Source organism: Parasteatoda tepidariorum, chromosome 8 (genome assembly GCF_982258835.1).
Source record: "Parasteatoda tepidariorum strain Cologne lab strain chromosome 8, Ptep-v5.0, whole genome shotgun sequence".
Lineage (NCBI taxonomy): Eukaryota > Metazoa > Arthropoda > Arachnida > Araneae > Theridiidae > Parasteatoda > Parasteatoda tepidariorum.
In genome coordinates, this window is record NC_141762.1 from 12494666 (window position 1) to 12508526 (window position 13861).

The window sequence follows — 13861 nt, forward strand, 5'->3', positions numbered from 1 at the left end:
ACAGCAAAGACTAAGCTGTTTGCTTATGCAAGTTATTGGCTTTATGTAAGTTGTGTGAATTATACAAATTTTATTTGCCTTTCTTACTTCCTGCCTTTCATTCTTTTTATTTTCTCTTTTTTTAGTCACAATCAATTTTACAATAAAAACTCTCCATACGCGCGAAAACATTATTTTTTCAGATTATTACTTTTTGGTAAAGGATTAAGTATTTAACTCTTACTTTAAATGGTGTTTACAGAAAACAGATTTCGCAAAAGGCAAGCAATTAGAAGCAATGAAATCAATTCCACAAACAAGTTGTTCTAAGCACTTAAAAATCAATAAAACACAATCCAAGTAGCTATCAAGGTCAATGATTATTTATAGTGCTGTTTTCTTGTCAATCAATTTCTCTCTGGTTTGTTGTTTGTAAGTAAAAGGGATAGATTAAACTATTCGATTAAGAATAATATTCGAACTTTGTTTAACTTGTTGTCTTCTCATCCTTCTGTAAGTTCTCATTGCGATGATTTGATTATTGATTTATGATTAAGAAAAATAAATAACAACAATAAATAAGGGGAAAAATAAACTTTCAAGGTTGATTTATGTTGTTGTAGTGCTATGATGAAAGATTATGATGTTGTAAAAATATTAAAAGCTATTAAAATATCGCAAAACGGTTCATACCCCGAAAAGATGCGAAAATTAAATAAAACTCATTTTTTTAATTAATGAAATTTTGGCCAAAAATTTGTCGTGTCCCTAAATTTCAGAATAATTTTCCAAACTATCATAGTTTGAGATGACAACTAAATTTAAAAAAAAGAAATGAGTTATTAATTAGTTAAATATGTTAGCCATTTATTTCGCCTGGGAAATTTCCTTTAATTGAAAATCAAATTATTTTATGACAATTATAGGTTCTAATAAATGAATTAAATGCGTTTTTATTTAATTAAAATTTTGAATCAATTTATTATGGCTGATAAAAATGAGGATCTTTTAATGCAAGAATTGTTTGTCAAACTATAATAACAGTTAAGCTTCCAAAAATACAACATATTTTCAATCTAAGTATTTAGGATCCTTAAATGATTGCGTGGTTTGCCAAACTAAAAGAGTTTAAGTTTTTCTTGCAATACGACATTCTTTAATGAATAAAATAACCCTTTAATAAATTTGTTATCACAGGAGAAAAATAAGAAGAATCTTTAAGAAATAGTCTGTAATAGGTTATAACATTCACAATTACCTTCAACTTAATTAAGTCGGGGTTCCGCCGAAAGAAGGTAGATTAATTAGGGTTCCGCAGCCGGGAAAAAAATTGGGAACAGCTCATCTAAGGAAACAAAATTAATGCAATTAAGAAATTGATTGATAGAATCAGACTTTGCATCGTTAAATTTTAGAACTTAAACGATACGGAACTGCACATTACCTGAGTAAATTACTGAAAACTGACGAATCTGCTTATTAGCACATTAACGGCTTCGAAGTTTATCGGTAACATGCACATATAAACAATTGAGCAAACATGAGAAGCTTGTGGTCCCCCCACTATCATGCTAAAGATTGGTAAATAATCCGAATGCTCCAGACTTGTGACCAATCCATCGTAATAAAATAATGCCTCGTCAACTAATGTTAGCTTCAGCTCTTCTACCCAAATCTCTCGCAAGTTAGCGAAAGGGCAGCTTTAATTTATATAAACGGCTTCACCCAAATTTCGTCCCCCTCGTATACATTCCTCTCTGTCATATAGTACTTCAGTGGGGACTCTCCAACAAAACAAAACAAAAAAAAATTAACCCTCCCATGAGTCACGGTGATAGGTTCGGTGAGTATGGGTGAGGGGTTCGGAAGCTCTCTTTTGTCTTTTTTTTGGTTGGGGGGAGGGGAGGGAAGAAGAGGTTCTCCGTCGTTTGATGGGATTTATCATTTCAGAGTGGGGGAAAGTGTACGACTCATGGCCGTATAATAGGCGCCGTGGAGTTTTTATTTACTGCTCAGGGGGTAGCCTAATGGATTTAAGGTAATTTATTGAACCCAAAAGGATATCCTAGGATATAAAAATATGTGTCTTGGTGTTGGGGCAACATGGAAAAATTTATTCAATTATGATATCCAGTGTTTGAGTATTCTATTCGAATTCCGCAGCGCCCTCCAAGAATGTTCCAAAGTGCCCTTGAAATAGATAAACAGTTTTGAAGTTGAGCATTGGGTAACAGGTCAGAATTTTACATTGTTCTATATTTAGTTTAAGTGAGGGGTATCTAAGTTCGAAACCCTTCATGTCCACAGGTGCAGAGGCAAAAACCATACAAAACCTCTTGTAGTTCTTTTAATCATCCGCTTTTAATTTTCACTAGTGATTTCCACTGATGATCACCAATTTAACCTGTTTGATCTTTATCGTCGATGATGATAATCAAGATATTACCGTATTCGATAATTATAGTCGGAAATGAACGCGATACTATCATTTTCGATAATGATCATGACATTGTGGTTGTCGATAATTATCGTGGACTCCGTATTTTACGTAAGTCATAGTATTCACGATATGCATTGAGAATAATTTGCAAAATGGAGTTATCGCGATGTTTAAAAAAATATCGATATTTCTTGATGCATCACCTCGCTATAAATTTTTGTGTGTAGAAGTCGGATGCTGAACTTACCACTACATCGAACATAAAAAGCATCTTATTGATATTGGTCGTTTGTGGTTTAACCCACAGATTTATTTATATTTTTTATCACAAATTTATTTATTTATAATATACTTTTTTCCTTTATGTTTTTAAATTCTTTTCTACCTTATCTTTTGCTCAGTTTGGAATCAGAGAATTCGTATCTGATTTATTTGTTGCTCTTTTTTTTAACATTGCATTTACAAATGCAAAGCGCAAAAAATGTGTAACTTGTATTTTTGGTTAGATATTTTAATATTGATAGTTTTATTTATGTTAATTTTTACGTGTGTATTTATATTTATTTTATTTATTCATTTATATTTATTTATTCACGTCAATTTATTTATTTTGAGTTGCATTTGAAAAAAAAATTGTTTGGGGCAATTAATTTAAAGACATCGAATTCAATTTAAATTTAAAGACATAATTTTTTTAATCTTTTGCTTTTTCAAAAAAAAAAAAAAACTTTTTTATAGATTAATCAGAGAAACTAAGTCATACTTGAAAGTGTAAAGTATATCAAACATACAGTGTCAAATGGGATAAAAAATATTAATTGCATATTTGTTTTGTTTTCATTTGCGAAGACAATTGATTTTTTAACAAAAAGTCTACATTTGTTATAAAAAAAGTCTGCCAAATTTTCCTTTTTAGTTGCTAATAGTACGTAACATTTTCAATTCTACATTGCAATATTCACAATAAAAAAAAAGCGAGAGGAATATCAAAATTTACAAAAACTTTTTTAGCTTTATCATAATCGAAATATTACTCATCCATCTTTAAAAGAAATGGCTATTTTCATACAGGTGTGAATCAACTCTCGAAATTAAATCAACATCTGGAAAATTGATTAATTTGTGAGAAATGATTTTTCGCCGATGTTTTTATTCTTTTTAACCTTACTTTTTACTTTGTTTAGAATCTGAGAATTTGTTTCTGTTTCATATATTTTTGAATTAGTTTAAATTTTTTTTTTTCCAATTTATTTTCAATTTTCATCAACACCTTGAACATCCAAAATAACATCATTCTGAAGATAATATGTTGATAAAAGTTTGCATCATAATAGGTGATGGCAAAAGAAGTAAAGCCTCTTCTTGTAATTTTCTTTGTACGTAATAGGATTTTGTAAGTAATGAAAGCAAAATTAATGTCGAAAAACAAGTAGCAAATATTTTTAATTCTGCTTAATTGTTTTGATATTATAAAATTTTTTTTAGCTTATTTACTTTCTTACACTATAATTATTTAACTGCCCTAAATTTCTTCGACTTTGCAAGGTCGCTCTTTGTTAATCGTACCACACCCTAAGCGCAACTCTAAAAACAAATTTCGTAAGTAAATAAATAAATAAAAAAATAAATAAACTCCTGACGAAAAAAAAATTTTCATATTCGATACAAATGTAAAAAAGGTTCAACTATTTTTAAATTTAATGAAGAAAAAAAAGAACTAAAGAAATTAAGTAAACGAAAATGATAATGTTAAAAAAAATTAGAAAAGAAACAAATTTCATTATATAATTTAAATTGAAAGAAAAAACTATTTGATTAAATTAGAGGTTAAATATGAATTTTTCCTTTCAGGAATTGATTTTAAAACCCGAATTCATAGAGCGATTCAGCTTCCATTTTCTTGCATTAAAGTGTTCTTCCATTAAGCGAAGGAGCAATTTTTTTCCTGTTCCTACTGTCAACTTCCTCTTCTTCGTAGAAATAAAAAAACTAAATAAAACTTAAAATAAAAAAGTAAAAGTTATGCGCACCCCGATTTCTTCGCTCTCCCATTATGCAGGAGGAAATGTGCGTTATGACTTCTTTTTCATTCTTTATTTGATAACTTTTTTTTTATCGTTTGCTTGTCCTTGTTGCTTGGCGTAAGTGAGCGATGCGCGCGACGTGCGGAACGCGAAAAGACGTTTGGACCAGATATTTTGATTTAGGTCATTTGTTGCTGCTGAAAGAAAGGAAGAAATTGCATCTTTGGTCGTTGGCCCTCATTTCGGATTTAACCCTGGGGATATGTTTCTTGTTAGATTTATTCTGTGACATTCGGATTTAAGAAATTAATTATAAACATTTCGGTTGTAGTTACTTCCAATCTAAATTATAATAAAGAATTCGAGGAAATACTATTCAAGATAACTATCCCTTTCAGGTCGCACGCTTTCAAAGTAATGATTACTATTTTTTGTTAGTTACTTTATGATAGTCGCGATTAACAATAGTCTATTATTCTTAAGGAAAAGAAAAGTAGAACAACTGTAATAAACTGTTCGTTATTAACTTGCTTCGAAAACTAGAAAAAAAATATTAAAATTTCTTAATGTTTGATGCAGCTGCTAGAAAATAAACATGAAAATATTTAACAGTAACGCAGGCCAATAAAAATAACTCTATGTATTACGTTGAACGATATTGGAATTTGATTATCACGGTATATTGTCAAAAAATATTAATATTACCCAATAATTTCCTAATTAAATAAATTTTTACATACGTCAATATTTTCGTTCCATAAATGAAACTCATCAATTGTTCTCGGGAAACCTCGCGTTTGTTATTACTTTGGTAATTATTATTATCAATAATAGTGATTAATTATAGAAATAAAATAAATTGTCACGGAATGACGAGATTGGTGATTATCGCCTGAGTTAGATAAAACGAAAAACTTAACTCTCAATTAAAAAACTTTCTATACGCATAGATTAACTCTTGTAACTAGTTTCAATTGAAACTAGTTTCTTTGAAACTGACGGATTTTCTTATTAAAATTTTTTTCATTTTTATAGAACTCTATTTTGATTCATACTACAGGGATGAATTAGGTAAAGAAACCAAAAGCTGAAAATAGAAATACAAACACGTTATATGCAAAAACACTTCTTAAATAATTGAAAAAAATACCTGAAATTTAAACTAGAAAAAAGAGCATTTGAGAGACAGTAGAATGTTATACATAGAATGTTATCAACTATTTAATAAAAATATTGATCGGAGATTTTATTAAAATTGTGTGAATTTCAATCTCAATGAGTGATTTTTAAATCACGTGAATACGAATCTCGACATTTAATTTTAAAATCGAGTAAATACGAATCTCAATGTTTAATTTCAAAATCGCGTTTATTAAGAATATCGATGTTAGATGTTAAAATCGCGTAAATACGTATTTCGATGTATAATTTTTAAGGCACCTGAACACGAATCATAATAGTGGCTTTTAAATCACATGGATACGAAAAGCGATATTTAATATGAAATCGGGAAAATACAAAACACGATGCACGCTCTTAAATAGGGTAAATAGAAATCGCGATGTGTGATTAAATCATGTGAATGTAATTTTAAATCGTGTTTACATTTTGGTAGGAAAAAGTGTAAAAACGAATATTTTTTTCTTCTTCTCGGGAATTCGAAAAGAGGCGGATTATTATTTAATTCATTTTAGTAATGGTAAAAAATTTTCAGCGATGATGGGAAATTTCCCGCTAATGGCGTTCGTGTATATTATACGGGTCTGCGCGATGTTGCCTTATTTAATAATAATCATTGTCGACATTTATAATAAATTAAACCTGCTTTAATTTAATCGTTGATGATAATCATAAAATATTATCGTACTCGATAATTATAGTTGTTAATTAATGCGATGTTATCGTCTTCGATAAAGATCATGACATTATGGCTGTCAATCAATATCGTCGATTCCATATTTTTCATGCGTCATAGTCATGATGTATATTGGGAATAATTTTTCAAATAGTGATATCGCGATGTTCATAAATATATCGATATTTCATGATGTATCATCTCTTATGTCGATGTATCGGGATGTTAGTTTGTATAAGCCAGATGCTGAATTTACCTCTACAATGAACATAAAAATGATCTTATTGTTTACGTTCGTGTTTTAAGCCACAGATTTATTTATGCTTCTTAGTAAATAAATCATAAATGTATCTCTTAAAATAAATTAGAAAATTCAATCCCGATTTGGTAAGAGATTTGTGATTTTTGTTTTGATAATTTGATTAATATGCTATTGAGTTAAATTTAAAAAAAGTAATACATTGCTTTAAAAATAATAATGTAATCTAATTTATTTTATAAATAAAAATTTTTGCGTTTAATTTATTTTCAGTTCAGGGTGAAAATATTGCAACAGTGATGAAACATGGAAATAGTGACGCAATCATTTTCTGGCAATATCTGATCTTGATAGTTTCCGTTCAGTTAGGTTCCTTAAAACTTATTTTCGATTAAATTCCTCTTTTTTTTAGTGACGTTTGTTCATATCCTTATCTCTTCACGTACTTAAATAATGATGAGATATCTACGTCACGAGATAATTTGAAATAACTTTTCTATTCAAAATGAGATAATATATTGTTTTAATTGATAAATGGTTATTGCTCTTAATCTGTATAATATTTGCAACTAATTCTTTTATTCAGGGATTTGGAATGCAAACACAAACTAGAAAGAAAAAAAAGATTTTTCTCCAAAAAAATTAAACTTTAAAAGCCACGTGTTTTTAATTAGTCTAAAAAAGAGAAAATAATTATATTTTTGTGAAGTGTAAAACAATAAACAGCGTATCACTTTCGAAAGTCATGACGGAAATTTTTCGTGGTGATAGAAATATATTTCGAAGGTGATTGTCCTTGCATTTTTCGTTTAGGTTCGATTGAAATAAAATAACCTTTTTCCTTAACAGTCAAATCGAAGAACATAGCATTGAAAATATTAAATTAAGTTTATTTTATGTGGGAACTTAATGGGAGCATCTTTTTTTTAAACATACTTAATAAGCAATGTAAATTTTTTAAATTGCTATCGTTCTTTTTAATAACACTTTAATAGACTGTAATAGTTTCAATAACCAAAATTGTTTAATCACAATTTTGCTATTTGTTACAATAACTGTTTAAAATATGGTAATTGTTCCAATAACAATTTGAACAATTGTAATTGTTTTAGTAACAATTTAATATAAAGCAATTGTTCCAATGGATGTAACAGCTTCAATAACAATTTAAAATGTTGTATAATTATTTCACATAACCATTTATAATATTGTAATTGTTTAAATAATAATAATTGTTTAAGAAAACAATTGTTTAACAAAAAACAATTTATAATATTGAAACTCTTTAAATAATTATAATTGTTTCAATGACAATTTAAACTATAATAATTACTTCAATAATTATAAATTGTGCATCGGACCCTTAGGAATTGAGAAGGAGAAAAGTGGGAGAAAACACGCTGAAAAAAATATCACCACCATATATAAATAAAACACTTTATTAGCAGTGCTAACACTTGAGAAAAAAAATTGAGATGTTGACTCCAAAATAAATAAAATAGTAGGTTGGCTGTCCAGTTGTTTGAAAAAAAGGAAACTAGAGCTTTGATAATAAATAACTTAACAAATAAACCTTTCTGCTGCGACGACAGGGAGGAAATCCCATATATTTGAGAGATGCATGCAGCTTTCAGCGCACGCAAGTAGTGACATAACAATCTATGGCACGAACGATTCGGTTACACTGAACCTTTAAAAAGATCTCTTTTACATTTATAATTTCAGAAAAATCAACAAATAAGGATTATTACGTAACATTAATTTACAAATTTTCAACATTTAAAAAAAGAAATTTTTATTTATAATTACAATAATTGTTTCAATAACAAATTAAAATATTGTAATTGTTACAATAACAATTTAAAATATTGTAATTATTTCTATAATTATAATTCTTTCAATAACAATTTATAATATTGCATTTGTTTCATTAATTTATTTACATCACAATTTATAATATTACATTTGTTTTATTAATTTGTTTACATCTCAATTTAAAATATTTTAATTGTTTAAATCATTATAATTATTTAAATGACAAATTTAAATATAATAATTGTTTCAATAATTATAAATTGAGCATTGGACCCTAAGAAATAAAAGCGAAAGCTAAGAAAATAAAATCGAATCACCAATCAATAAAATCTTTTCGAAATTTCGATAATTTATTGAAATTTTCAGTAAAGGTTGGGAAATAAATTAAGCCTCATCATTTAATAGGCATCATAGATAAGTCATAAATGAAACCGCGAAAACATTCTATTTTTTCTTTAAGGGATAAATTAAAGTCACTTATCATTGGAAGTCAGGAAGTGAATCAAACTAATTCCATTAATTTTTAAAATTTCAATAAAATTGTGAGATTATAGCTTCTAAAATTAATTTAAATAAGTCTTTAATTATTTAATGTCTGCAAGTGTTTCAGATTAATTTCGCATATTTTTAAAAATTTCATTAAACTTGTGAGATTAAAACAAATAAGATTGCATGACAAATACGATTATAGAATGTCAGCAAAAAGCGTAATACCGTTATTATAAAACTTTTCATGTAACCATTGCGATTAAATTTTGCATGATCATGTAATAAATAAGAGCTTTTTCTAATTTAATAACTGCAATTGTTTTTAAAATTAAATACGATTGACGTTTAAAATGACATAGAAATTAAAAGCCTTTCATTTTTCAATATCTGCTAATGTATCAAGAAAAGTTGGATAAAAAATTTTTATTAATTATTATGATTAACATTTTCAAGTTTGAGTCTGTTCCAGAGGTGTTGGAGCCCGCTCCAAATTTCTTCAACTTTTAAAAAATTTATCGTTTTATGGTTAATGGGTGTATAACAGTTTGATATTATTAATTTTATCAACATTTTAAATATTTCTTTCAGAAAACTAAACTACAATATAAAAGTTAATATCTTGTAGAATAATAAAATAAAATTTACGATTTCTACAAACTTAGAGATCATTTCTACTAAATGTGGTTTGATCGCTCTACTTTAAATACGCCAATCAAAATCTCAATTTCTAAATGTATATTTTATATAAATTTTTATTTTGAAGTAAAAGTGAGAAAAAAATATTGTTGCTGCAGCTTTGAAAAATACTTTGAATTAATATGAAAAGTTTGCTTTCAAGTTTCCAAGACATTCGAATTGTACACAGAATCGTTCATTTATAACAAAAAAAGAAAGACAGAATATCCCCACTCTTTTCTTAACCTTTTGATGCAAAATTTTTATTAAACACATTCTTCAAAATTTTTCTATATTTTTCATTAATACAGGTAAAAATTAGTGGAAAATATTCCACTTAGCATTTTTAATAATTTATAATTTTGAAATACAGTATGAAACATCAGAGTTTTTTTCTGCATTAAAGATAAAAACTTCCAATCACGGCTCAATGGGATACCTGCAAGTGACGTAGTGTGAAGTTCCGTCAAGTAACAATTCTCTTACGTGACTCCTTCTATATTCTTTCACAAAGATTTCAATTCTTTCGCTCCACAAATTTCTTACTTAACAGAAAGACAGGCATGAAACTATGTAGAACATAAACAAACTAATTATGCATCGAAGATGCCAGGAACACAAAACAAATATACATCACAGTTACAACAAAATACATAAACAAATAATATCTCTAATTTAAGTAAAAGACGCAGACGAGAATGAATTATAACAAATTAATTCAACGAATATTTCAACAAATTCGATGAGAGAGACGGAGCTGTAATTACTTAACTTCACGTTAATTAAACACATAGAAATTGGAAGGGTGTTGTCATGGAGAAGCTGGCATTTGTCAGCTGTTGAGGCAGTCAAGGCCTGCAAGTGGCTGTTGCGCTGACTAAGAAGAAGAAGAAGTAACATTCTAACTTATGTGAAGAAACTTAGCTCAACTTTAACATGCCATTTTACTTATAAATGATCAGCTGGCTCTGATTTCATGGGTCACATGCGTGGGTATCGGTGATCTTCTTCTTGAACTGCAAGTACCCGATTCCAAACAATAACTTTTCATATTTGTTCTTATTTGCAGCTACTTAGATCTAAAGGATAACAGTTACCCATCATCGAAATTTCTATAATTTATGAAATCAACTGTCCATAAGTTTTTGAATATGAAAGAAAAAAAACTCGAGCAACTTTTTTTATTATTATTTATTTTAGTACAAATATAATTATGATAATTTAATAGATTGCTTTAGTAATTCTCAGACTGTTTTAAAAAATTGAAAAATACCGAAATAAATATATTTTTGCTTGTAATTAGAGCGTCAGAATATATATATATATATATATATATATATATATATATATATATATATATATATATATATATATATATATATATATATATATATATATATATATATATATATATATATATATATATATATATATATATATATATATATAAAGGGACACCCTGCATCAAATGGTTAAGATGAAAACCGATTCAACTTTTCAGTTAGTTTTCGAACGCAATTGTCAGAACAGTTAGATGAGGGCTCCTAAACACTCCTTGTCGGGGAACTTGCCCATTTTTCCTAACTACTTCTTGTTCCATTTGCGATGTATTAGCATGATTAAAACTTTCAAGATTGTATGACAAATAATAATAAAAAAAAATCCTCATCATTTAATTTTGTCATATACGCGAAAGAAGGTATTTTAGACTCATTGTTTTTATTTTTAGGGCATATTTGAAGGAAAGCTGTTCCTACGAAGAAAAGAATTGAACGTGCAGTATTTTCTTCCAATAAGAACCCGCAATTGGAGTTCCCGATTAAACAGCTGTCGCTTCAATCAGTATTTGCACCTGGCCAAGGATATTTGAGGCACACGATCAAGCGAAAGGTGAAAAGAAAAAAAATGAAATAAAATAACTGGTCTACCATCTGCGACAAAAGCGACTGGAAAAGTGTAGCAGCTACTGATTACACCACAAACAGCTTGTTGCTGTCTGGTATCAGAGCGTTCGCAAAGTATAGAAAGTAGTTTGTATTTAAAAGAAGAAAAAAAATCTGGTAAAATTACAACACTCTATGGTAATGGCACTTCTAGTAAAGAGAACCAGAATTCTGGTAACAAAAACCAAAATATGCGTTATTTAAAACATTCATTTGATATTTTTTCCGTTCATGTGGTAACGGTTTACCGGATTGCTCTAATGCAGTGTTTCCCAAAGTGTGGTACCCGTAACCCCAGGTTAGAGTGCTCTCTACCCCAGGTGTACGGGATCAGTTTAGCGGGAGTACGCGTTTTTATGCGATGCATCAAACGAAAATTGCAAAATATTTTGTTTAAAAACAAAACTAACCATGAAAATTTACGATTACGTACTTTTCTATTGGCTATTTTTTGCAGAGTTAACAGTTAATAATTAGTGGTGTCAACAGCCAGTTGTGATTTTTAACTTTCGTAAAAAAATTTTATAGTAAAAAATACATTCATTTTTTTATTAGTGGTACACAGCGTTACGAAAAATTTAGAAAGGGTACACAAGTCATAAGTTTGGGAAGCACTGCATAGTAAGTTTGTCACATAATACAAGACCATATTTAATTGTTCATTTTACCGAAATCATTATCAAAGCGCATCGGTAAAAAACACGGTAAATTTTACCATATTCTGGAAGTTTTGACCATACTATTTTTTCTCAGAGTAGAAACAAATTGAATTCAGAAGGGTAGATTTTTTAACAAAAATCTAATGAATAACTAATAAACATTCGCTAATAAATTTATTGTTTACAATAATGATCGTTTTCCGTTATTGCACGAACAATAACAACTTTAAGCTGCATGTTGGAAAAGTTGACATCTATTTACGGAATCAAAAGAGAACTACACGATGAAATTTCGAAAAGTATATTTTAACACTAAATGTATAACTAAATGTAATGATTACTAAATGTATAACTTTAGTGTTAATTCAGAAGGGGTGAGCTTTAAAAGTCCATAACTAATAAAAAAAAATTATTAATTATAAATAAAAAACAGTCAATTAATAAATTTATTGTTTACAATAATTATAATTTAAACAACAAAAGAAAATGGCTAAGACGTTTCAGCACGAAGTTAAACAAATAATAACTTTAATCTGCATATTGGAAAAATGGACATCTATTTACGGAATTCGGAGTAGAACTACACGGTGGAATTTTGAAAAACCTATATTAATACAATAGTTATTACATTTATTACTTTGTTAATAATAATGATATTTTTAACATTGACATGACAACAGGTGTATTTTGCTATTGAATGAAGCTAACCAACATAATAACTTTGAGCTAAATGTTATTATGTTGCTAAATGTTATAATTACATCGTTCAAGTCATTTAGAAGAAAATAACGCAGTGAACATTTGAAAAGTCTATTTCAGTAATTAATAAATTAAATTACTTCAGTGTTAGTAATAATTATAATTTTGCTAATAAAACAGATAACAGGCATTTCTTTTCTTATCATGAAATTTAGTTAACTATAAGCAGAATGTGAGAAAAATGGAAATCTCTTTAAATCACAGTCTACGGTAAAAAAAAATCCTTAAATTAGCATTGAGGACAAATATTTGAATAGTCATAAAGCAATATTATTTTATAATAATATAAATCATGCATTTCAAAGCTTGTTAAAATTAAAAAAGATCTTTCATTACAAATTAAATTTTAATTTTATTATTATTTTTCGAAATTTATAAAATTTGCATTAATTCTTTAATCTGAACGTTATCTGATTTTCAATAAGATCTGATAGGCTGGGCCTAGAGCCTCCTAATTTACAGGGACCCGTTAAATTTACCAAGTAATTTTAATTTACTGAAAACAATTTATAAAAAAAACACGCTATTGTAGACATTTACTTTTTTAAAAAAATATTTTATAATCAAAATGAAGCATTAGAAAACACTATGCTTCGCAAGTTATTTACATCAACTCACAGCTGCACTGTTACATCATTTCGTTGGTACATTAATTACGTAATTTCTAATTATTTAATTTATTACAATTTATAAGAATCGACCACATTTTAGAAAATTTTTCTGTAAAATGAATAACCAAACTGGGAAAAAAAAGAACAATTAAAAATGTAGCCGAACAAAGGGTAGAGTATACGATGTGCTACGTACAGCAAAACAACTTGAATCAAGCACAAATAAAAGCACAGAAATTGAAGATATGTAGCATTGCGTGTAACGGATTAACGCTCTAAATGGTAAATCCGCCCCCCCCCCCTCACAGTGAAAATATTCTCTGAGCAGTCAATAAAATGCTTTACAATAAAAC

At 28.1% G+C, this 13861-nt stretch overlaps 1 long non-coding RNA gene across 1 annotated transcript in view; it reads left to right on the top strand.

Moving 5' to 3' along the window:
* Nucleotides 1–11667, top strand: part of LOC107451222 (uncharacterized) — a 39580-nt gene extending 27913 nt beyond the window's left edge. The window contains exon 3 of the long non-coding RNA XR_001585044.4: nucleotides 11266–11667. This is a non-coding gene — a long non-coding RNA (uncharacterized LOC107451222). The remainder of the gene's footprint in view (nucleotides 1–11265) is intronic.
* The last annotated feature ends 2194 nt before the right edge of the window (nucleotides 11668–13861 follow it).